The sequence below is a fragment of the Saccostrea cucullata genome, unplaced genomic scaffold (genome assembly GCF_032062105.1).
Source record: "Saccostrea cucullata isolate Sc308-1 unplaced genomic scaffold, CSIRO_AGI_Scuc_v1 ctg568, whole genome shotgun sequence".
In the NCBI taxonomy this organism is placed as follows: domain Eukaryota; kingdom Metazoa; phylum Mollusca; class Bivalvia; order Ostreida; family Ostreidae; genus Saccostrea; species Saccostrea cuccullata.
In genome coordinates, this window is record NW_026933360.1 from 465,001 (window position 1) to 490,452 (window position 25,452).

Below are 25,452 nucleotides of genomic sequence, written 5' to 3' on the forward strand. Positions count from 1 at the left end.
CTATAGTTTACAAACCGTAAACTATAGTTAACGATTCGTTAAATATAGTTAACGATTCGTTAAGTATAGTTTTCATCTGTAAAACTATATTTAACGGTTGTTAACTATGGTTTACGAATGATTATCTAAGTTTATCTGTCTGTAATAAGCGTTAACAATAGATTTTGTTGATAAACATAGATTCACGTTTGTAAACTATAGTTTACAATCGTAAAGTATAGTTAAGAGTTGTTAATCATAGTTTCACAAATCGTGAAACTATATTTATCAGATCGTTAACTATAGTTAACGGTTTGTAAACTATAGTTTACAAATCGTGAAACTGTATTTATCAGATAATCTATGTTTTGCAATCGCAAATAATTGTTTTCAGTGTTAAGTATAGTTTACGGTTGTGAAACATAGATTATCGCGTTAACTATGGCTTACGGATGTAAAATATAGATTAACGTTGTTAACTATAGTTTACAGTCCGTAAACTATAGTTTACAATCGATAAACCTGGTTTATCGACTGTGAAACTATGTTTAGCTCATTTTATTGAATTTGGCGTGCCATATAACGTTGTTAACCATAGTTTACAGTCCGTAAACTATACATGTAGTTTACAACCGATAAACCTAATTTATCGACTGTGAAACTATGTTTAGCTCATTTTTGTGAATTTCGCGTGCCATAAGCAGTATTTTGATTTCAATCTGAGAAAATTTATCGCTCTTCTTTCGACTCATCTGCTGGGTGTTTTCTCGTCGAACCAGAAATTGTGAATGAGTAAGGGTTCCACGGAGCAAATTGGTGCGCTTTATCATCTTCAAGAATGAATGATTAAATTGTACTCTATTTGAATTTTATGTTTCAGTATATCGTCGAAATAAGATGATTATTTTGAAAAATAAAATATTTATATTTATAGATTTTTTTTGAAAAATAACTATTTCTATTTTTTAAACTCTTTTAAATATTTTCAATACGACGACATTACGTCGTACGTTTAGCATTATATAGCTAAAATGCCAACCGATCTCTGATTCCTGACTTTGGTTTAAAACTTTGCGTATTGATATTTCATAATGATTTAAGACGTCTTAGTTTAGGATAATCATAAGATAGCTTTGAAAAACAACATACGATAATCTTCAAATTTTCCTAAGATTTGTCTTAGGAAATTTCTTATGAACAATCTTAGGAAATTTTCGTAAACATGCCTGCTGATCTAGAAAGTTTCTTTCGATCCGTTACTCTTTAACAAGGGTATTAACAGTCGTGAAGCAGAAACTTCAGGAGTACTGTGCAATAATAAATTATATTTGAGAAATAGTTTAATCAGATGTGGATAATAAGAATTCCAAGGAACGTTTGGAACATTCAAAGATCACAAATCTTACCAAAGTAACTGCTTAAAAACTTACGATCTTTCAACTTTTAATACAACTATTCCCGACGATATATAAAATACCAGGCTTTCTGACATCATTCACAACTGGGTTTTTAGCTCTACTGGTCAGAGACCAGAAGAGCTTATGCGATAGTAATGCGTCCGTCGTCCGTCCGTCTGTCTGTCTGTAAATTTTTTTTCAAAATGCTACTCCTCCTACAGTTTTGGTCTGATTTCAATATAACTTGGCACACAAATAGACTACACTAAGGTACATAATTCTGTGTATCAGTTTTTGATTTCGATGAACGGTGTTGCCGTTGTTACTAAAAATAGAATTTTTTGTGAAAATCATTCAAAATGCTACTTCTCCTACAGTTTTGGTCAGATTTCAATATAACTTGGCACACAAGTAGACTACACTAAGATACATAATTCTGTGTATCGGTTTTTGATTTCGATGAACGGTGTTGCCGTGGTTACTAAGAATAGAAATTTCTGTGAAATTCTTTCAAAATGCTACTCCTCCCACAGTTTTGGTCTGATTTCAGTATTACTTGGCACACAAGTAGACTACACTAAGATACATAATTCTGTATATTGGTTTTTGATTTCGATGAACGGTGTTGCTGTGGTTACTAAAAATAGAAATTTCTGTGAATTTTTTTCAAAATGCTACTCCTCCTACAGTTTTGGTCTGATTTCAATATAACTTGGCACACAAGTAGACTACACTAAGGTACATAATTCTGTGTATCGGTTTTTCACTTCAATGAATGGTGTTGCCATGGTTACTAAAAATAGAAATTTCTGTTAAATACTCTCAAAATGCTATTCCAAATACAGTTTTAGTCTGATTACAATATAATGTGGCATGCAAGTAGACTACGCTAAGAACATAAAGAGACTTAATCAATGATCATTATTCTATTTATTGCTGTTGAAAAGTTTCAATTTCCAACTGCTTAAGTACTTTTCTCTTCCTTTGCTATAAGTACAAACCAGTAGAGCTTCAGTCTCGACAGAGACTTCTGGTTTTTCACTTAACATTTCTTTCTGTTTTTGGAGACCAGGTTATCCAACAATCAATTGGAATTCTAATGTGTACCAATTGCATCCCGTTATTAGCAGACTTATTGTTTCATTAAAATGAAGCAGAATTTCTTCAAAATCTGTGAAGGGAAAAGAAGAAAACCCACCCACTTGTTGTGGCTTTAACTCGGCATACAGATAGACGAATTGTCAATTAACAATAGGATACTTTTTAATTATTTACCTTTTAAAGTCAACATGATATATCTCGGTGAGCTTTAAGTAAAAGATACAACAAGAGTCTGGCACATCTGTTTCATATTTGGATCTTTTACCAGAAAAAGACGTTATTAGTTATCTAACAACAAAGATTTGTGATAAACATGATGACTTTAATTTTTAATTTGTCAACTTTCCCTTCTATGCAGTATATCATTGTCACCTGCATACGATGCTTATATCTCTCTGTTGATTCGATATACGAGAGAATGCCCTGTGTATGTACAATTTCTAAAATGTGGTATATTATTGACAAACGATTTGTTACATTGTATATTGTTTCACGTCCCCTTCGACAATTTTTAAATCATACAGATTCGTCACCGTATGCCGGTGAAGAGCTTCAAATTTAGACCTAAACTCGGCACTCAGGGCCATTGAGCAGTGAGGGTTCTTTATCGTGACAACGCCTACCGTGTTACGGGACCTACGATTTTAAGGTCATATCCGAAAACCCGTGACTTTTACTTCTAGTGACGAAGGCTTGGCAAAGTAACAGTCACTTCCTACATTGTATGTTTACGTATTAGGTTTGACTCGGTGCCACAAACAAGAATCGCCGCCACCGATCACGAATCGAACGCTCTACCACTAGGCTACCGTGACCGGTTTACAAACGATTTGATAAAAGAAGAATATCAGTAATCTCTTTTAATGTAATCATTTCGTAAATTCTACTCATACTAATTGTTAGGCCATTTTATACACTGAAATGTCGGTGGATTTCCCGATTATGGCAAGGAGCTCACGGCGGGTGCGACCGGTTGGCAGGGGATGCTCACTTCTCCATGGCACCTGATTTCAACTCTGATGTTTAAGACGTTCATGTTTGGTCTGCTCATATTTTGAGCTTGAATTTTGAGTTTGAATACTGTTCGTTATATCCAGAGTTTTCTAATATATTTGAAATTAGAATAAAAGTCCTTCGGCAATCTGCGGTATATGTAACAACTCTCAACATGCTACTTTTAATACAAACTGGGTGTAACTCTTAAAACTTTGAATGTAATAGACGCCAACAAATCTTTTTCTCTCTATATTAAATTTCTAGATATAAATATATAATTTAATGAATATTATCTTAATTTATATTTCACGTAATTTGTCATAGAATTTTAAGTTTTTATTCTGTGTCAGCAAATAATATGTCTTTAAAAACGTGTAACAAAACAAAAGGAAATAAACTTTTATTGGAATGTTGAATTTCTACTATGCATGTACATGTATTCTCTGGCATCATGTTACAAGGAAGTAAAGAATGATAAGTTAAAGATATTCAGAACATAGTACATGTATATAATAATAACTCGGAATTTAAACTTTGAGGTTTTTTTTTCTACTTTAGATATTCTGAAACCTGGTACTATCCAAACTGCTTACACAATATCAAACTACACATAACCGTTGTCTGTCAGTAATGAGGATAAAATATATTTTCGAAAACCAGGCTAAAGTTTTTCACTTCAAATACACCGTTAAATATATGAAGAATAACGGAATGAATTACATAAAATATATCTCTGTTAAGCAATAATCGTTACTATGCAATGAAATCTTTACAAATTAAAAAAATCTTCTTAAAGACCACATCGCATTTTAACTAATTTTAAAATCCCTATTCGATTCTACAGGAAATACCAAAAGCATTATACTTTAAAAAAAAACAAAAATGAAGAAAATTAGAATAAGATTTTTTTAAAAAGCCTTTAATATTAACCCCCCGCCTCAGGTCCCCCATCCATAAATGACATTTGCTGTTAATTAAGCATTTAAAAATATAATTGATATGCATTAAGTACCTAATAGGAGTACTGGACAGACATGAAATAAAAATAACTTAAATTTTTTTAAACGCCGGACCATAACGCAAATTCTTAAGCAAAGATTTTCTTTGTTAAAAAAACTTTAATGACTGTTGACTTGAACAAAATTGATTAATAAACAAAGAAGGTTTTTTTCTTTACATTATAATTATAATTCAAACAGTTCTTCCTCAAAACAAGTAAAGACTTACATTGTACGTTCAAATTATTATTGTCGGGTTGTTTAAAAATGTCTAAAAACATACTTACTGTGCGCTTGAAAACAAATGTAGGAGTAAAAACAAACTTGAAAATAATGTTGTAAGTTTTGGAACCATTTTAATATGCATGGTCTAAAGCTTAATAAAATACGAAAAAGTGGGCGCTACTTTTTATTATGGAAGCAACGGGAAGTATAATAAAACTAACTAATCAGAAAAAGGGGATTCAAGTAAAACTTTTTAAAAAACAAATTACCCTTATTAGGTACGATATACACAGTCACGATTGACCTTTTCATGCAATAGATTATTTAAAAAAAACATAGGTTGTTTGTGCATTAAGATAAGCGCATGAAATGTTTATAATATGCAGTCCTGCCATTAATGTCTTTTTTAGCTCACCTGAGCTGAAAGCTCAAGTTCACATTTCTACTTCTTCTCAAGAACCACTGGGCCAATTTTAACCAAACTTAGTACAAAGCATCCTTGGGTGAAGGGGTATTTAAATTGTTAAAATCAAAGGCCAAGTCCCTTTCCAAGGGGAGATAATCAAGAAAATACAAAAATAGGGTGGGGTCATTAAAAAATCTTCTCAAGAACCAATGGACCAGAAAAGCTGAAACTTATGTGGAAGCATCCTGGGGTAGTGTAGATTCAATATTGTAGAAATCATGACCCCCGGGGGGTAGGGCGGGGCCACAATAGGGAATCCAAGTTTTACATTGAAATATATAGGAAAAATTTAAAAATCTTATTCTCAAGAACCACTGGGCCAGAATAGCTGAAACTTATAAGGAAGCATCCTTGGGTAGTGTAGATTCGAAATTGTTCAAATCATGACCCCAGGGGTAGGGCGGGGCCACAATAGGGAATCCAAGTTTTACATAGTAATATATAGGAACAAGATGTGTTTGTGAAACACTATGCGCACGGTAGCAACAAAGTTCCAAAAAACTATTTTTAGCATATAGGTCACAGGGTCATTGGCCTTGGTATCATTTGAAAGAGCCTAATTAATGTTGCAGGCATACCAAATATGAGGTCTCGATCTCTCATGGTTAAGAAGTTATGGCCAAATATCGAAAAAGCTATTTTTAGCTTATAGGTCACAGTCAAGTTTACAAGGTCAATGACCTTGGTGTCAATGGAAAGAGCTTAATTATTGGAGTAAGCATAACAATTATGAAGTCTTTATCTTTCATGGTTGAAAAAGCTATTTTTAGCGTATAGGTCACAGTCAAGGTCATAGACCTTGATGTCATTTGAAAGAACTTTTCAAGTGGAGAATGCATACCTAAAATGAAGTCTCTATCTTTCATGGTTCAAAAGTTATGGCGAAAGTTAGTTGACAACAGACAGACAGACAAACAGACAGGACAAAAACAATATACGCCTCGGATGTATCGATCAGACTGGGCGATCGGAAAAATTTTAAAAATCTTCTTCTCAAGAACCACTGGGCCAGAAAAGCTGAAACTTATGTGGCAGGATCCTGGAATAATGTTGATTCTAAAGTGTACAAATCATGACTCCGGGGGTAGGGCGGGGCCACAGAAGGGAATCCAAGTTTTACATAGAAATATATTAGAAAAAAACTGTACAAATCTTCTCAACAACCAATGGGCCAGATAAGCTGAAACTTATGTGAATCTTTGGGTAGTGTAGATTCTAAATTGTCCAAATCATCACCACTGGGGATAGGGCTTGGTCACAATTGCTATTAAAAAGGGGGGAAATCTGATAAAGAACAGCATGGCCAAAGTTTCTCAGGTGAGCGATGTGGCCCATGGGCCTCTTGTTTTATTCAATGTGAAAATATTTCCTTGTAGAAAAAAAATGAAGTGAATTTTAGTTTTGGGTGGACTAGATAGAGTTTGCCCAGTGTTGTACAAGTGGTCCGACCTTGCATATTTTGACGTGTGATCTTTGTTTTGTATAGCATACCCTCCACAAAAAATGTTCCAACCCCGTGCATCAGTGATTATCAAATTTCTTAATTGGGCAAGTTCTTCAATGTAGATGCGCTACTGGTTCTAAATTCACATGCGCCATTATGTCGGCATTGTAAAATTGACGATTTTTAATTCCATCATTTATGGGTATTTCCTATGCAACATTCAAATGCAAAATATGTCAGCTGGTAATTAGTAACATTATAGTGCTCTAACAACCGTTCTCTATAATAAACATGTTGACTTTAACTTTTCAATAGTATATACTTCCCTTTCTTATGCAGCAATATACCTTCATCCCCTGCATAGAGAGTTTATATATCTCAGTTGATTCGATACGCAAGAGCATGCTCTGCGTATGAAGACTTTCTAAAACAAGGTAAATTATTGACAAATAAGTTGATGACACAAGAATATCAGCATTCTCGTTTAAAGTCATCATTTCGTAAGTTCTGTGGTCGATACAATGACCGTGTCAGCAAATACAATTGATCATTGAGTCAAATGCTGAATGATGTTTTTCATACTTTTAGTTACAATGAAGCGCATTGAAGTGGTAAAATTTTCCGTTCGAATGGAACGTTTTGAGCTATCTTTAGAACGTTTATTGTCATCTTATGACACGCCAATTTCTTTAGAAATGGATAAAACGGTCAATTTGTTTATTCGGATACCCGTAGAACAGGTTTTCCATAAATATAATAGCCAATCAAATTGACGGTCTAAATAAACACCGAGTAAACACGTGTTCGACCGAAACATGTGTTGTGGTAACTTTAATAGACATGACAAGTTAAAAATTATGTACATATTTGTTGCAATTTGAGTTTTACAGAAGCGGGGAGTCTCTAATTCTTTCTTCTAATTTTTTTTTTAAAGCTCCATTTCGGTGTAACTCATGTTGCTTGTCACGAAGAGCGGGGTGTCCTTGGACATTACCACGAATATTTCTTTTTCGTTTCTAAAGAAATGGGCGTGTCATTATGTTATAATTGACGTTCAAAACATGACTCAGAACGTTTCATCCAAACAGAAAATTTTACCACTTCAATGCGCTTCATTGTAGTTCATTATTTATACACTGAATTGACGACGGATTTTCCTTGTAATGACAAGGAGAACACGGCGGGTGTGGTCGGTTGACGATGGGTGCTCACTCCTCTATGCCTCTTATCCCACCTCTGATAGGACCGTGTTTGCTCTACTCCTTTTTTGTATTGTTTTATGGATTTTTGTATTAGTTCTCGTCCAATTAAAACAGAGGAAATTGATAAATGAAATTAAGAATTGAATTATATACATATGCCATAAAGGCTTTTTGGAGAAAAATATATTTTCTTGTATTTATTGTGTGGAAAATTTGAATGTCCTGGCATTTTGACCTCATGCTTCTCCCAAGGATTGAACAAACTTGCCTAGGATGCAAAAATATAAGTACATGTATTATCAATCATGGCTTTGTTGTTCTTAAAAAGAAGACTTTTATGGTTCTTTTCTCTAAAAATTTTGTTGCATGATACATGACTGTATATTAAGCAAAATTGAATCAACACTACACAAGGATGTTCTTGTATCAAAATGACTAAACTTGGCTTTGGTGTTCTTTGGAAGGAGATCGTTCTATTATTCCCATGAAAAACTTTGATCCCCTATTGTAGCCGATCCTCATACCCCCACTAACTCCCCAAACCCGGACTTGAAATTGACACAGTATAAAGAATTTCACTAAGTTATTTTCAAAGTTTTTTTTGCTTTATTGTTTATATATACTCAGACCTCACAATGGTATATGAGGCCATAGGTACATATATACAAAATATAATGTCTAGTAAGGAAGAGTAGTGTCGAATACGAAATATTACGGAAAATTTAGCAAACAAAGAAAGCTTTATCAGTGAGTCAACATTTGTGTTGGACATAATTTTCTCAAACTTGTAAGTATTTGCATGAAAACAATTATACTTCTTATCAGTAAGTTTCACACGTGATGAGGAAAAAATGCTCAGTTAATGGCTCTTGATAAGAAATTTTCATGATTATGATATCAGCAAGCAAACTTGAACGATTTCTAAATCACCTTTTTTTTTGAAAGAGGGCGCTGTACTTTATTTTAAACTTTAAACTTGAATAACGTTTAACTAAGAAATCTTTTGGGAAAGTTTACTTGAATCTGCCCATTGATGCTGGAAGATAAGACCAAACTGTGCAGAAAAGTTTAAGACAGACGGACGAGGGATATGTGACCAGAAAAATCAATTGAGCTTATAGCACATGAGCTTAAAAACAGACACTACAAATCTGGAAACGACGTAAAACAAGGAAATTCTAGAATTAGGATGAGAGGAAAAAGCACTCCCTGGATATATATAGGAACTCACATGATTTTTAGTTGGATATGATTTTTTATCCAATGAGTTGTGTATTTTATATCTGCGGGCCTTGGATAGATATAGGATCATGCATGATTCGTACATTTTGTTTTATACACCACAATCAAAATTTGGATAAAATTTTGAAAATAATTTTAATAAGAAATAAATGTACATATATCAATTTATTTTATTAACATTTTATACAATATTTTTAACAGTTTACATATTTTAAAAATATAGTTAAGTCCGTCGGACGGGACGTTAAATGGTGCCCCATTGTCAAGGATGACCCCCCCCCTCCCCCCCCCCCCCGGCACTCAACTCGTAAATTTACTTAACTGGTCATTGGTCATTTGCAAAATTATTTTGTTAAAACACTTTCTGATTGCACACACAAGTACTCTGAAGTTGATTGATAATATCTACGTGGTTTTTGGAGACCAGGTATTCAAACAATCTATTGGAATTCCAATGGGTACCAATTGCGCTCCGTTATTAGCAGACCTATTTCTATATTCATATGAAACGGAATTTGTGCAGTCTTATGCGTGAGGGGAAGAGAACGATTGCTGCGGCCTTAAACTCGATGTATTGTCAATTAACATTGGTAATTTCCATTCCTACCTCGATACGATATTTCCTGATGAAATAAACGATACCAGAGAGTCTGACACATCTGTTTCATACTTGGATATTTACTTGAAAGAGACATTAATGATAATCTAACAACCACGCTATATGATAAACGTGATGACTAACTTTTCTATCGTCAACTTCCCTTACTTATGCAGCAATATACCTTCACCACCTGAAAACGTAGTTTAAATATATCGGTTGATTCGATACGCAAGAGCATACTCTACGTATAATCAATTTCTAAAACGAGGTAAATTATTGACAAGCAAGTTGATGAAACAAGAATATCAGCAGTCTCGTTAAAAGTCATCATTTCGTAAGTTCTTATGTCGATACAATGACGTCAGCAAATACAATTTATCATTGAATCAAATGCTGACTGACGTTTTTCATACTCATTGTTAGTCCATTATTTATACACTGAATTTACGACGGATTTTCCTGCAATTTACCGATCATGACAAGGAACAAACGGCGGGTCTGACCGGTCAGCAGCGAATGCTCACTCCTCCATGGCATCTGATCCCACCTGTGGTGTTTCGGAGGTCCGTGTTTGCTCTGCTCCTATTTTGTTTTGTTTTATGGACTTTGAGATTGAATACTGCTCGTTATCTCCACATATATTGTTTCTCTGGAGTTCGATAAAGGGTAAGCTCACTGGGGACCGCCAGAGAAACCAAAAACTTTCAAAAACCCATTATTTAAACTAAAAGTCCGCCGAAACATGGTTGAAAAATTGACGACTTGGGGTTAAACAATATCCAGTCAATCAATCATACACCACAATCAATGTTTTACACTGTTTTGAATATGCTAAGGTAACAACATTGTGACGTAGCAACTGTGGGATACGAAAACGATATCGTATGAACTACTGTATATCAACACGAAACAGGGTTAAACATGGGATATGTACGAGGGTTGTCCCGTAAAATCGTAGACAAAGCGTTTTTCTCGAAAAGTAATGGGCGCACTAAGCTGAAAATGTCAGTAAATGTTTATTTATCATATGAGCCGTTCCAAGCAAACCCCCCCCCCTTATGTAATCTGACAGAATTTTACGTCACAATAGAAAAAGCGACGTCATTATTTTGCAACAAAAACTCTTATCAAAATCATATCGCGCACTGACTGCGTCCCAACTTCATGCTTTGTTTAACGTCACAGAATTTTCTCCGCTGTGCTTTCTGCATATTTCCTTTCATGAACACATGTCTATTATCTTTTTTATAACATATCTGACTCTGATTGTTGTCAAACTACATATGTATTAAACATTAAAAACCGCCCAATAGTGTTCTAATTAAATACATAAAATTTGTCAACACTTCGACGTTTATTCTGTTCCATGTACAATATAAGTTTTCAATTAAACTAAATAAAACATGCAACTGTTGTTTAAAATTCAGATTTACGACTCTTTCTTATTCAACAATGACATAAAATTATATTACATGCAATGATGATATTTAGTGTAAAATATATTTTTTAAAAAGGAAAAAAGAGTAGTTTGAAATTTTTTAATCCGAAGTCTCGGCGAAAATTGATTTGACTTAACCTTATGTCAAGAAAACTGCACAGGGATTAACAACAATTAAACTGAATGACAGAATTGTTAAACCACTGACAACAATACCAGATCTAAATCCTAGGTATTTTTTTTTTCATTTATTGAAGACCCAGAAGCTCCTCGAAGAAAAGTGACACTAGTTCAGCTAACAAGCTACATTAATTGAATAGACGCATATATCCGACATTCTTTTATTGCTATGTGTTGGAAAGATCGATAACTTGTTACTACCGTTGTCCCCCCCCCCCCCCCATCACCACCAAAAAAAAAATTATTAGAATATATGTAATAAAGCATACAACTGTATATGGAAATAAATACATACATGTATATCTTTTTACAAAATTTTGGAAGTTCTGAAAAGTACCGTATTTGACAAAAACACGTACATCATTTTTTTCACATTCAGAAAAAAATGCAACCCCCCCGGATCTGTTTTATGTGCATGATTGTAATCACAATATTTGTTCACCTGAGTGTAAATCGATTGCAGATAAAATACATTTCCAAAATATTTTAATCAGTTTGGATTTTCCCGATCTACTTCTTAATCTAGCGTAGCAAGAAGTAAATGCATGTTCGTAATTTTCACCAGGAAGATCACATGCAGGTGAACATAACCTGATTTTTCCTCCACACAATGCTAGATCTTGGAAAATCAGAGAGCTAGGAGTATTTATCAAATTATAAACACTTTTGTCGAATGATTTGAAAAACGTTCTGACATGTTTTTTTTAAATGTATGTGCATGGGAAAATATTTAAGCGTTATTATTTCAGTAGACCTGGACCAAGACAACTCTTTGACATTGTAGATACAAATGTGAAAAAAAGAAGTTTATTTTGTCATTATATTGAGATTCCATCAGGAGACAATAAAATGATGAAAAACGTTGTATAAAAATGCAATTTTTAATTTGATTTAATTCGGTTTATAGTTCTTAATGGAAGATACAAAATTAAACAAATCATTAAATGAATGATGCTGACACCGCAAAGTATACATAATTATGTTTGTCTGAAAAGCTCCTAAATTTTTGCATTTCATTTAGCATTGCGGTGATATTAGCCTATATCTCATTACTTTCCATGATTTTGAGCGGTCACCCATCCAAGGGTTAAACAGGCTCGCCGTTGCTTAACTTGCCAGAAATAGAGACTAAGAGAGAGACTCGACCGCATCGCTAGAAAAGCTAGCTCACCTGCGAGGAAGTATACGTGTAAGTTCCCTATACTAGTTTAGTGTCCGCTACAGATGTCAAACTCAAAAGTCGGATATATCTTGTATATAAAAAGTTTTCTAGATAATTTCGGAAATATCTTGTATGTAAAAAAAGGTTTCTAGATTGGGCCAAAATAAAAAATACCTTTGTTTCCCCTAACGCGACCGACCCAATGAAATCGCGCCGACTGAAAAGATTTTTCAAATAAGATGATTTAAAATTTATTTTTATTAGCAACCAAGTTTTATAAAATACAATTTCATCAAAATCAGTTTTTAACAAAACGGCAAACATTGTTCTACCGTGATTTTCAAGCATTTGTTGGAAATAAAATGGCGAGAATTAGTTCTTTATAAAACAACGGCGACGTCTCAATCTTATGCCTTTAGCTAAATAGAATTCTTCACTCTTGAAACAATTTGAAAATAAAATTTACAATGACTAATTTAGTGTTTCGGAGGTGTCTTGGCGTCTCCATGTGAGTAATTAAATTTTCGAAAGGGACGGTAAACACCGAACAAACAAATCTGTCTGTTGAATTTAAGGTACGTAATACATGGAAAGACCACCTCATGAGCAGATGAGGGGCCCACCTAGTGAAAACATCATTCAATTTCACTGCATTTTATTTAATTTGAGTTTTGATCTAATTACCAATTCATCTATGTTCCTATGTTTACTATATGCCATTATGGAATCATAGCAGTTAATGTAAATATAGGTCTCCATATTCATCCTGATATAATTCAGTTGTCCTTTTTCATGCCTTTATTTACGGGATAAACTTTGTGACTATGACATTGTTTAAAGCATGATTCGGTTTGGTTCATTTAAATATTGTTTACATACTCTTTCCAAATAGGTTTGAAATAATTTCAATTCAGCTTCCTTAGACGTCCGGTGTATTTTTCTTTAATTAGGTCCTTGAAGATTGGTTGTTTCTTTGCTTATAACCCCTTCGAGATTTGTTGGGACGACATTTGAACATTTCCCCATTACTCCAAATGTAGACGCACTACGCACTTTTTTGCCATTAAGCAGTGGGGGATCTTTTTTGAGCCAGCATCTTCTGCTACACTGGACACTTATGGTCCCTTAATTTTGAAGGACCGTTTTCAACGTTCCTCATTGGTATTTTTAACCTTCGACTTAAAATTAGCCACTTACGTCTTAACTCCAAAGCAAAATGCTCCAGAAACACTGCAAATCTCACGGCCCTCAAAAAAAGTACATTGATTGTCTATAAGCACTGGAGGCTGATTGAAGGTTTGAAAAAATATACTCGAATGTCCAGTCTTTGCGTATTTGAGAATCTTGTCTCTTTTATTCGATTTATATAAATGTACTCTGGCGTGAGGTATTTCACAAATTCAACTAAATTACAGTTGTGAATTAATTAATCATGAATTTTGCTTTTAAAAGGCATATACATGATACCAATACTTAGCATTTTGTTCACAAATCAATTTCTTTTGTACTTTTCTTATTTTTAAATGTAACTTTCCATTAAATTTTAGAATGTATTTTCAAAGCTGCTATCAGAAAATAAAATTGTTTACCTACCTACCGACCCAACTTGAGAATTTAGGGTCGGGTTAGGGGAAACAAAGATATTTTTAATTCCGGCCTTACTGGTCCTCTTTTATCCTTAGCAGTGACACTTAAGGTGATGACCCTTTCTCAATGTTTGAATTTAAATACATTGTAGCTTGAATGTTTATATGTTGTTAAACGTCCATCTCGAGACTTTTATAGCTGACATAAGGAGACTCCACTGCACTTGCCGGTGGAGAGCTGCAAATATTCCTATAACCGGCACTTAGGGCCTTTGAGCAGTGAGGAAACTTTTTCGTGCCAGCACTTACTGCGACGGGACCACGGTTTATACAGACTCATCCGAAGGACCGGTCTCCATAAATCTAACTAGAAGACTAAGACACAAAAGTAACCTTCTTAACCCCCCCCCCCCCCCTCACACACACACACACTTTTAGAACACGTGGAGTCTTTGTAAGTTGGTAAGGATGGTAAGATGTTCGAATATTAATGTTAATGTAGTGACAGAGAATGGCCAGCATTCCTCCCTTTTCTGCACACAGTGGAACTTCTCTGTATGTGTGTAAAATATTGGGTAGACTGGGATAGAATACATATTACTAATATGAGAAACATTTTATTCGAAAGACAGTCCAATGTGCAGATTTCGCACGTGAAACTTGTTCTCTTTTCTATAAAATTTCTTTATGTGTTTATTTTTCTATGAGGACGGTAATCAAATGTTGTACATCTGTGTCTGTATGGTTCGAGGACGTGTTCTGAAAGTGTATAATTTGAAATCTGAAAAGTATACACTTTAACTACTAGTATTCATAAATTACAGATTTAACATGTATACATACTAGTATCTAGTCTAAATTGCCTTTATACTAGTACTTATATATTCATCCTTTTATTGTCCCCTCCCCCTTTCCTTCTAATACTTTTTAACAAATGAGGACATCATTAAGCAAAGAAAATGCATATGTAGTTGAGTATTTAAAAAAAAGGATAAATGGTACTCATCATTTACATTGAAATACCATTACAATGATACTTTACAAAATCCTTACGTCGTGTTCATTGATAAAAGCGCAAGCCCCTGCCCCTTAATGCTGTCTCTTGGTCGGTGTTTTAAAAGCAAAGGTTGGACAAGTAATTAACATCAATTATCAAAAATATAAATTAATGGGAACTAAACTATTTTTGTTGTTGCTAGTTTTGAAAGATATGGGCTGAACTTAAGCGGTAAAATTGAAAGTGATTTTTTCTTTATAAAAGACCTATCAGTTACATGTATTTGAGAGGTTTTCTCCAAGTCAGTGAATCATAGAACTATTTGAACTATTTGAACTCCTTTGAAATTTTTTTAATAAATATCAGAAAAGAATAAACTGAACTTTTTAATAAAAAATATTTTACAACAATTTAAGCACATATATAAGTTAGAACGGCAAAACCAAGTTATTGCGTACAAGTAATTCATGTTTTTATTACGTCGATATAACGTCGACGTCGCTACAAGAGAAATTTATATGAAATACGACATCAGCTGTATAAATGATGCATACTTTGAATGCCTGTAAATCCGTAACGGGGCAAGATACACCCGTAATATTTACAGGTTATATTCACCCAAGGTTCTACATCATTTTTCAAGAAAAAAGTCATTTTCGGAAATTTTTGACATAAGGGGTATTTTTGCTTGGAACGGCTCATATTGAAGTGCATGATAATTTTTTTGATAAAATATAGGCAAAAATAAAGATTTTATTATGCTTGAATGTGCACGAGGTATTGTCCTACGGCGCACGGCCAAAAAACCAAGGTTTTATTAAAGAATGCACAAGTTTGTATTCAAAATAAAAGTTTTAAATACAAAAAATTTGGATTAAAATTATCCTAATTCAATTCCACAATCAATTTTGTAGTCTTTGTAAACATTTTAAGGCATTTGCTTAATTTTTGGCAGTTTCTCGAGAATTCGAAATGGGAAAGTGGTAAACACAACACACGAAAAATGGCGACGTTTTATGACGTTACGGCGCACCAAAGAACAGTTCAGTTTTATTTCGATGTTGTAATGACATCTTTAGAGAATTGAAATGACCATAGAAGAAAAAAGATTATAAAAATATCACCATATCTTATGTATACAAATGAAATAGGAGTTTTCTTAGCGAAGTTTTTTTTCATCCAGTCCCTGGGGAGTACAAAACATACGGACAAACTCCTAATGTAATAGGAAAAGAAGCTGTCACAGAAGGCCGCCGATATGAGATTTTCTATTAGTTGAATGATGGTGAGAATATTGTCCGTAACTTACTAATAAATCTTCAGAAGATCGCATGAGGGTGCCAATTGGTTCTTCGACTGTTTATGGAGACTAAAGAATGTGTATCAATGAAATTCCTTAATTTAAGTCGGACTCATCCAACTTCATCCAACACTTTGACGTTATAATCCATGCGCCGTAAGATGATACAATATATGGCATGAAATCTCATAATTTGTATATTTATGCATATATTTATCTGAAATTTGCTGTGTATATTACTAAAATATGTACTGAATAATAGTGAAAATTTCAGAACGCAGTCAACTGTGATGTTTATTTTTCACACTAGACAACTTGTCAACGATTTTACGGGACAACCCTCGTATATACATATTAAATCAAACCTGATGAAAGGTAACATAATCAAGTTTAAAAATGATAATGACTTTAGATTTTACAAAACGCGGACACTTAATGATGTCATTGAAATACCAGTGACATTTACTTAATGTCAGTTGTCTGATTTTGTTTAAAAATTGATCATATTGAAAACATGCTCCTGAGTATCTAAAATTTTGGTAAAACATGTTAAAATAATTTTTGGTAGTATACCGGTTATTTGATATAGGAATATTGATACAAAAATAACAAACTGAAAACTTTTTACCGAGGAATTCAAATTTCGTAGATAATTCTTATTGATCATGCTGTAAAGAAACATGATTACAAACGGATGAAATGCAGTGATGCTAAGGGGTGTTAAAAAGTTCGTTCCATGATGAATTTTTTTTTCAAAAATTTCAAAGTAGTGCTTAACGATGAATTTTCAAGTCTGACAAAATCAATAGAGTGTGCTTTAGATTTAAAGCAAGTCATTTCTACCAGGAAGTTATAGGGTTTTGCTTCCATATGAAAATAAATATAACATCGATCTTTAAAGCACCCGAATGACAAAAATGCGGGTCATTTTGAGTAAAAATATAAGACAATTTACTTTTGTTTCTTCATAGCTTATTTTGAATCAGACAAGCTGATGAGCATAATAAGTATAAGAATATAAATCACTTTTCACATGCATTGGTTTCTCATTTTGAAAATTTTCAATGACTTGATAATTATGCGCCCGGACCGAAAGATCCGAGGCGTAGATTGTTTTTGTCCTGTCTGTCTGTCTGTTTATCTGTTTGTCTGCAAACTTTAACCTTCGCCATAACTTTTGAACCATAAAAGAAAGAGACTTCGTATTTGGTATGCATACTCCACTAATTAAGCTCTTTCAAACGTTTCAAACGACACCAAGGGCAATGACCTTGTGACCTTGACTGTGACTTATATGCTAAAAATAGTTTTTCTGCAAACTTTAACCTTCCCCATAACTTTTAAACCATAAAAGATAGAAACTTCTTATTTGGTATGCATACACCACTCATTAAGCTCTTTTAAATGACACCAAGGTCAATGACCTTGTGACCTTGTCTGTAATCTGTATGCTAAATATAGCTTTTTTTGGTCGGCAAACTTTAAACCTTCGCCATAACTTTTGAAGGAAGAAAGATAGAGACTCAATATTTGGCAAGCATACTTCACTAATCAAGTTCTATCAAATGACACCAAGATCAATGACCTTGTGACCTTGACTGTGACTTTTTTGCTAAAAAAAATTTTTCTTTGTTGCCGCCGGGCGCATAGTGTTTCACAAACACATCTTGTTTTTGCATAGTATTTGAAAGGACGTTTTGACCTGTGTGCAAAATATAGATCATATATATGTGATATCCCTAATTTTTTCTGCACAAACATCATCTGTTTTAATACCTGCCCTCCCTTTGTTGATATAACAAAAGAGAGTTAAAACCTTATCAGTATCAAGAATGGACTCTATAAACATGAAATATCACAAAGTGTAAATATTTTCTCATCATGTTTCTTTTCGAAAATAAAAGAAAAATGTGGAATGAACTTTCTTAACACCACTTATAATGCAACCATTTCTAAGAGGAATATTGAAATGCATTTCTTACTTGGGGCAGGAGAATGAAAAGTTTCTACGAGAAGTCCAAGCTGGCATAAATATTAATAAATTAAGACATTAGATGCTTTCAAAATTAAATTTTACCCAAAATTTAATTTTACCTACCGGTAGTCCATAAACTATTGCATTGTCAAGGGTAATATTTAACATTAGAGTACATTATGACAAGACCTTTCAACTGGTATAAAAAATTTGATCATGTGACCTAAACTGTGACCTTGCTACCCTTAAAACATTTTACAAGTGTATACTACTTCAGTCTACGTCCCACTCCAGAATTGTATTACCATCGGTGGCATAGTGTTTCACAAACACATCTTGTATTCTTTAAAAATAATTCAATACAAATCGTATACTAGTAAGTGGCGTGTCATAAACCAGCCATTTGCACTTGAAAAGAATAATTATGCTTTCTTTCCATAACAAATGTGTTCTTTTCAATTGAGAAGGGTTTTAATTTGTTCCAATTAGAGAGCTTGGTTGCTTTTAAAAAGGAAATAAATGAAAATGTTCTGTTGACTTTTCAGCATACATTTACAATGGAAGGTTGTTCATTAATTATTGTTTTTGACAATTTCTTTGTATGTTTTTTTCCGTGTTGAAATACGATTAAGAGCTACGAATTTCCCTAGCTCAGCTCCTTGAAAAAAAATGAAGGGGTAGAGGAAAATTAAAAGGAAGAATTAAGTTGGGCTGGAACCCTATTTTTTAGTTCTTGCCAAGTTCAGTTAATGTATATATTTTTTATTTTGATTAGTAGGTTTGTTTAAAATAATGGTAATTTTTTAAGAGACATTAGTTTACTTCATGATAGTATTTATTGCAAGCTATTCAAATACATTTCTCTGAACGTGTTTTTACCATAGCGCAATTCCTGTTCACCATACAGTGTATAAGGCATATTCTTTTGAGTGATCTGAATTGTTGGCTATCCAGTGATAGGATTTCTTAACAGTTTCGCAAAGTCTCATGTTGAACTCACAGATATTTTAAAAAGAAACTCAGAATTTTATTTAGACCATCCCAACTATTCCACGTACACCTTTCTTTCATGGGAGGAAAATGTCAGATGGAATATTTTCTGCTTGTGGGATTTTTTCTCAAATGGGATAAATCCAGCGGATATTGACAATGAATTATTTTCCCCTGTACATTATTGAACCTGGAATATATCCTATGGATTATGAAGAGCGCATGATTTGTCATTGTTATAACTTAAGGGATACTTTATGAAATCCCACGCAAATTCGGGGATTTTCCGCAAATGACAGAAAGTGACTGTACATGTGTACTGAAGTTTTTACTGACAGTCTATAGACATATAGAAGGAAGAAAAACTTCAAATATTGAAAATCTCACATGAAGTAGATTTACGTTTACATCCCATCTCCCTTTCTGTAAAGATCTTGAAAAATAAAAATTTCATAAACTGACGTTACATGTAATTGTAACACCTGACTATGTCATGGACATTACACTTCAGATGCCCTTTCATTTCCGTGAAGGATCAAGAAGCTCAAATATGCTCGTTTTACCGATACATGTTTTTTTTGGGGGGGGAGGGGGTGAAATTCACAGGTACTTAAATCTTGGTTTATAAATATGTGTGTATCTTATTGATATGTAAGAAAAAAATATACTTGACATTTTTTGCACATAAATAAGGCACATACTTGTAAACCAAGACCCAAGTACCTGTGTAAAAATAAGCTTTTAACGCCCTATAAATAAGCCGATTATTTAATACAAAAAGACTGTGTTAAGAAAAAAAAAAAGAAATGTATTAGATTAAAGCACAAGACTTTACAGCTTTAATTATATTTTAGCAAAACCTTATTCTCATTAAATTTCTCTTTTCATGTAAGCAACTTGAAGTTAATTACGAAGTACAAATTATAGTTCGGGTTCATTGCCACAATGTTCACACTAGGAAAATAAGTTATCGATGAATTTATGAAAACAACTTACTTCACATTTGTAATAATCTTACGATATATAGATATTATTATAGCGTGGAGTGTTATCAATGAATTACCATTATTTCAATGACCATTCACACAAAAGTTTTTATGCGCCCGGATCAAAAGACCCGAGGCGTAGATTGTTTTTGTCTTATCTGTTTGTCTGTTTATCTGTTTGTCTGCAAACTTTATTCTTCGTCATAACTTTTGAACCATGAATGAAAGAGACTTCACATTTAGTATGCATACTCCACTATTGAAACCCTTTCAAATGACACCAAGGTCAATGACCTTGTGACCTTGACTGACCTATATGCTAAAATATTTTTTTCTGCAAACTTTAACCTTCGCCATAACTTTTGAACCATAAAAGATAAAGACTTCATATTTGATATGCATAGACCACTGATAAAGCTCTTTTAAATGACACCATGGTAAATGACCTTATGACCTTGACTGTGACCTATACGATAAATATAGCTTTTTGTTGGCAAACTTTAATCTTCACCATAACTTTTGAACGAACAAAGATAGAGACTTAATATTTGGCATGCATACTCCACTAAGTAAACCCTTTCACAGCATACCAAGGTCAATGGCCTTATGACCTTGACTGTGACCTATACGCTAAATATAGCTTTTTTGTCGGCAAACTTTAACCTTCGCCATAACTTTTGAACGAAGAAAGATAAAGACTTAATATTTGGCATGCATATTACACTAATTAAGCCCTTTCACAAGATACCAAGGTCAATGGCCTTAATACCTTGACTGTGTCGTATATGCTAAAAATAGCTTTTTTGAACCTTCACAATAACTTTTGAACCATGAGAGATAGAGACTTCATATTTGGTATGCATACTTCACTTAACAAGTTCTTTCAAATGACAATGACGAATGACCTTGTGAACTTGACTGTGACCTATATGCTAAAAATATTTTTTTGTCCCCCGCTTGAAAAGTGGGTTTGTCCATCCGTCCGTCTTTCTGTCTGTCTGTAACGCTTTCGTTTCCACACGATATCTCGAGAACCCCTTTGCAATGAAATTTAGCATAGCAGCTCCCTATGGACTAAAGAAGAATCCTATTGATTTTGAGGTCAAAGGTCAAGGCCATAAATAAGCAAATTATGTCTGTTATAACACTTTCGTATCCACACGATATCTGTAGAACCATTTGAGCTATTGTAATGAAATTTTACATAACAACTTCCCGTGGCCTAATGAAGACCTCTATTGATTTTGAGTTCAAAAGGTCAAAGTTCAAGGTCGTAAATTTATACATTCTGTCTGTGTGTAACACTATCATTTTCGGGCGATATTTCAAGAAGATTTTGAGCTTATGCAATGTAATTTTATACCAAAACTCCCTAGGACCTCTCTCACCCCTCTCAAAGTGCCCCGCCCCGTTTGTTTTATTAGTATTTATATTATTACATGTCGCTATTTTTAGCACAGGGGCATGAGGAGAGTTATTGCGTATAAAACAGGTTCTCGGCGGACTTTATGTTCTTATTACATCTATTAGAACTGTTTAATGAAGGCTAAATAAATCAAACACCATGGATTGTGTAAAAGTCAATACCGAACATGAATATATACATGTATGTGACTTCACTTCTGCATATACTTGACTCCATGTAAAGCGATTTCGTGGTATGTTTCTCGCTTTCCATGTGAGAGGTCCCGAGTTCAAGTCCCGGACAGACCACTTTTTTTTTTTACTAAATAATAGTATTCAGCATGCGAAATGAAAAATTTACGAGGTCTGGCTTGTACAAACTCATAAAATCATTACAGTGTGATAAGTATTCCATATAAAAAGAATCTTCTATACACATAATAAAGAATAAGCAATTAAATCTTTATATCCATAATGGTATATTTTATTTGCTTCAGTATACATGTATTTGTATAATTCTACAAATTCAGTGAGGGTGATCCGACCCTCCCCCCGAATTGCGCATGTTTTACTTTTTTCAGATTCTCTGAATTAGCTTGTTTAACTTTGTTGCCGCTGGGCGCATAGTGTTTCACAAACACATCTTGTTTTTTATGTTTGTGACGGCTATTTTAAAATCGGGGCTCGATGACAGTCGATGCTATATGATGTTTTGGAAGCTTTCGTCAATATTAAGACTGGTGAATGACAAAAATAATTTTTAAACAGTTTGCACAACTAATTTCTTTTATCATCATTTTGATTACGTTTTGATTGAATAAATGAGTGATGACGTTTTATGAAATGATAAACAATTTCTTGTTCCCAGTTTCATTTCAATCCACGAACCGGAACGGCACCTTACTCACGCTTTTGCTATTTCATGGCTGTTTGTAGAAAGTTAAAATGAACTTTTAATTTAATATAATATACTTACTATGCATTATGCAAGTGAAGACCAAATATACAGTAAATTACGGACATCATCTTGTATATAGTGAATTGTTAAAGGAGTAAGTAAGAACCTAGGTGCACCTGTTTCGGCGTGTGTTTGCAATTATTTTTATAGATATTCCTCTTTTAACTACGTATAACATTAGGATAAAATGTCTGATTTTCTATATCTGTGGGATTTATCCCATGTGAACAATTTAAATTCATGGGAGAAAAAAATCCCAAAGGGAAAAGATATACCATCGGACATTCTTTCATGGGAGAATGGTGGGATAGTTGGTGGGAATGGAATTCTTACCATTCTCCAGTGGGCTCCTTAAGTGTAGAACTGCATATCCGTAGAAGAAGATATGTTTGTGAATTCAACATGAGACCCTGGGATACTGCTAAGAAATTCCACCAAGTAATATAAAAATAATTTGGATATATCAAAGACACTTCTGTCTTTAAGAACACCTTTTCGTGCGCGGCGAGAGGAATACTGAATTAGAAAACTAAACACTTCTTGTTCCAAGTAGATATATGACAAGATATGATAATGAATGAAATATATGGAAGAGCATTCAGGATCAAAAGTCCAATAAATACAAAATTGGGAGCAGAGCAAACATGGACCTCCAAAAATCAGAGGTAGGATAAAAATATTATGAAACCCCTTATATGGTGGTCGTTTGAGATAGGGAGAGTTTGGGGAATTTCTGTAAGAGTCCTTGTCACCCAATTTTCCTAGAAACTCTTCACTTATTTAAAGGCTTATAATCTTTTTGACTCAATTTATATCTGTGGTCTAGGAATGTAGACCCTGCTCCGTAGGAAGTCCCCACAGAAAAAGGCCTAAAGATAAATAATAGTGAACCCAGAGGTCAAACTCTGTCCTTGGGGTATGCATTCTTGTAGAAAATTTGTACCCTAATATATTCAATTCATTCATATATCATATTTCAGAGTATAATATATACTAGAAATGCTTATATTGCCAGTATCATTTTCTGAAAACATTTAACGCATTTTACCCATCAATGTCTTTTAAACATAATTTGATACTAGCTTTCTGATTTTAAGCATTCTAAAAAGCTGTATGGTCTCTAAAACACCGTGAAACAATATTTTTAAAATTTGAAAGTAATTATAAGAACTGGTATTTTATATACAATGGCAGAGAATAATACATACATTTAATTTTGCAAGAAAAACAAATTGACCTCTTTTAAGAAGGAAAAAACATTGCATAGAACCTAGAATGAAACTATATCAAATATATTCTTCTTATAGATTTTTGTTAATATTTTGACAATTCATTAAAACCGGAAATATTTCATTGGTATACATCTTGCTCGGTTAATGTAACGCTCAGTCATTAGTTACCGAACTCTAAGTTAGGTAGTTTGCAAAATGTTTACAGTCATATATCTGAATTTGAAAAATGTGAAATTACTGTAGAGCCCTAGTTTACACAGGGAAAAGTTTATAACCTCATAAAATATATCTGAAGTGTCAGATACATTTAAAAAATCAGAAGAGTGTCAAGCAAGGATATTCTACTTTGTCACAATACTCTAAACCATCGCATATATTAAAATGCTTGTGTTATTATGTAATTTGACAGGTAACTGAAAAAAATGAAAGAGGTAAGGTCACATTATATTCCAGTGACGTAGATCGTTTTCTGTTACCCTTATATACATGTAACCCCTATTTCTAATACTATAACAAATGGTGGGGGGCAACCGGACCTACAATGAATATTTCCTATAGAAAAATCTTGTCTGGACAAAAGTGGGAGGCGGGAGGGTTAGAAATTATTCTATTTAATGCTGTTGTAAAGTTTCAAGTCCCAACTGCTACTTTTCTCTTCCTTTGGTGCAAGTAAAAACCAGTAGAACCACAGTATAAAATGCCGAATTCGCAACTTACAAAAATACAATACCTTTTAGAAAACTAATAACCTCTTAAATGTCAATACCGAGAGCTCTAATTTTCTTGTAATCAACTGAAGCATTTAGGTGAAAATCTTTAATTTAGATTTGTCTATTTGTGGAATTGAAAGAAATGTTAATGTTTTTTTTTTTTTTTTTTTTTTTACTTTTTGCAAATTTGTAGGAGAAAATATATTAAAATTAACAGAAATATTTTAGTTAAAGTTCAATTTCTTTTTAAAAAGACAGTAAACTATATACTTACTGTACGGTTGAAAATGAATTGAACAGCAAAAAAAGACTGGGAATACAAATTACAAGTCTTGAACTCATTTTCACTGGCATGATCCAAAGCTTACGGAAATTTCAAATACTGGGCGTTGTATTTTATCACAGAAACATGAAGGAAGTAAATAAAATCAACTAATCAGAAGAGGGAATATGGGTAAACGGAGAAAGAAAAAAATCTTGCTAGAGTAGACCGTCCTCATAATGCTTGCTTAAATATCTATTCGTAACAGACTCTTATAATACGTATTGGAAAATAATTTTTCATATAAATACAAGGTAAACTTAAAAATTAAAAGAAGCACACATATTCAATGCTATTTTTTTAGCTTTGTGACGGATCTTTATTTGAATGATACTAGGCTTGCATGCATGAAAATTCTCAAGTAATGAAGGATATACTTCATTTGCCCCGATATTATGCTGAACAGGTAGGAATTTTACTAAGCATATTACGCAATGTGCTACATAAAACTTTACAACTATTTACATGTATTGTGATTAGAATATGCTTAAATTTAAGCATGGGTCTGTTTGAGCATACATGTATTATTCAGGGTACATAGGCGAGATGGCAACTCACAAA

The 25,452-nt window shown here is 33.4% G+C and overlaps 1 long non-coding RNA gene across 2 annotated transcripts in view; it reads right to left on the reverse strand.

The window, feature by feature from the left end:
* Positions 1 to 24,962, reverse strand: part of LOC134238095 (uncharacterized) — a 29,377-nt gene extending 4,415 nt beyond the window's left edge. Inside the window, exon 1 of one of the 2 annotated variants that reach the window (XR_009985932.1) lies at positions 24,844 to 24,962. This is a non-coding gene — a long non-coding RNA (uncharacterized LOC134238095). Of the gene's footprint in view, positions 1 to 4,758; positions 4,840 to 24,843 lie in introns of those variants that run through there. The other variant, XR_009985933.1, reaches the window with a different exon arrangement.
* Between the last annotated feature and the right edge of the window lie 490 nt (positions 24,963 to 25,452).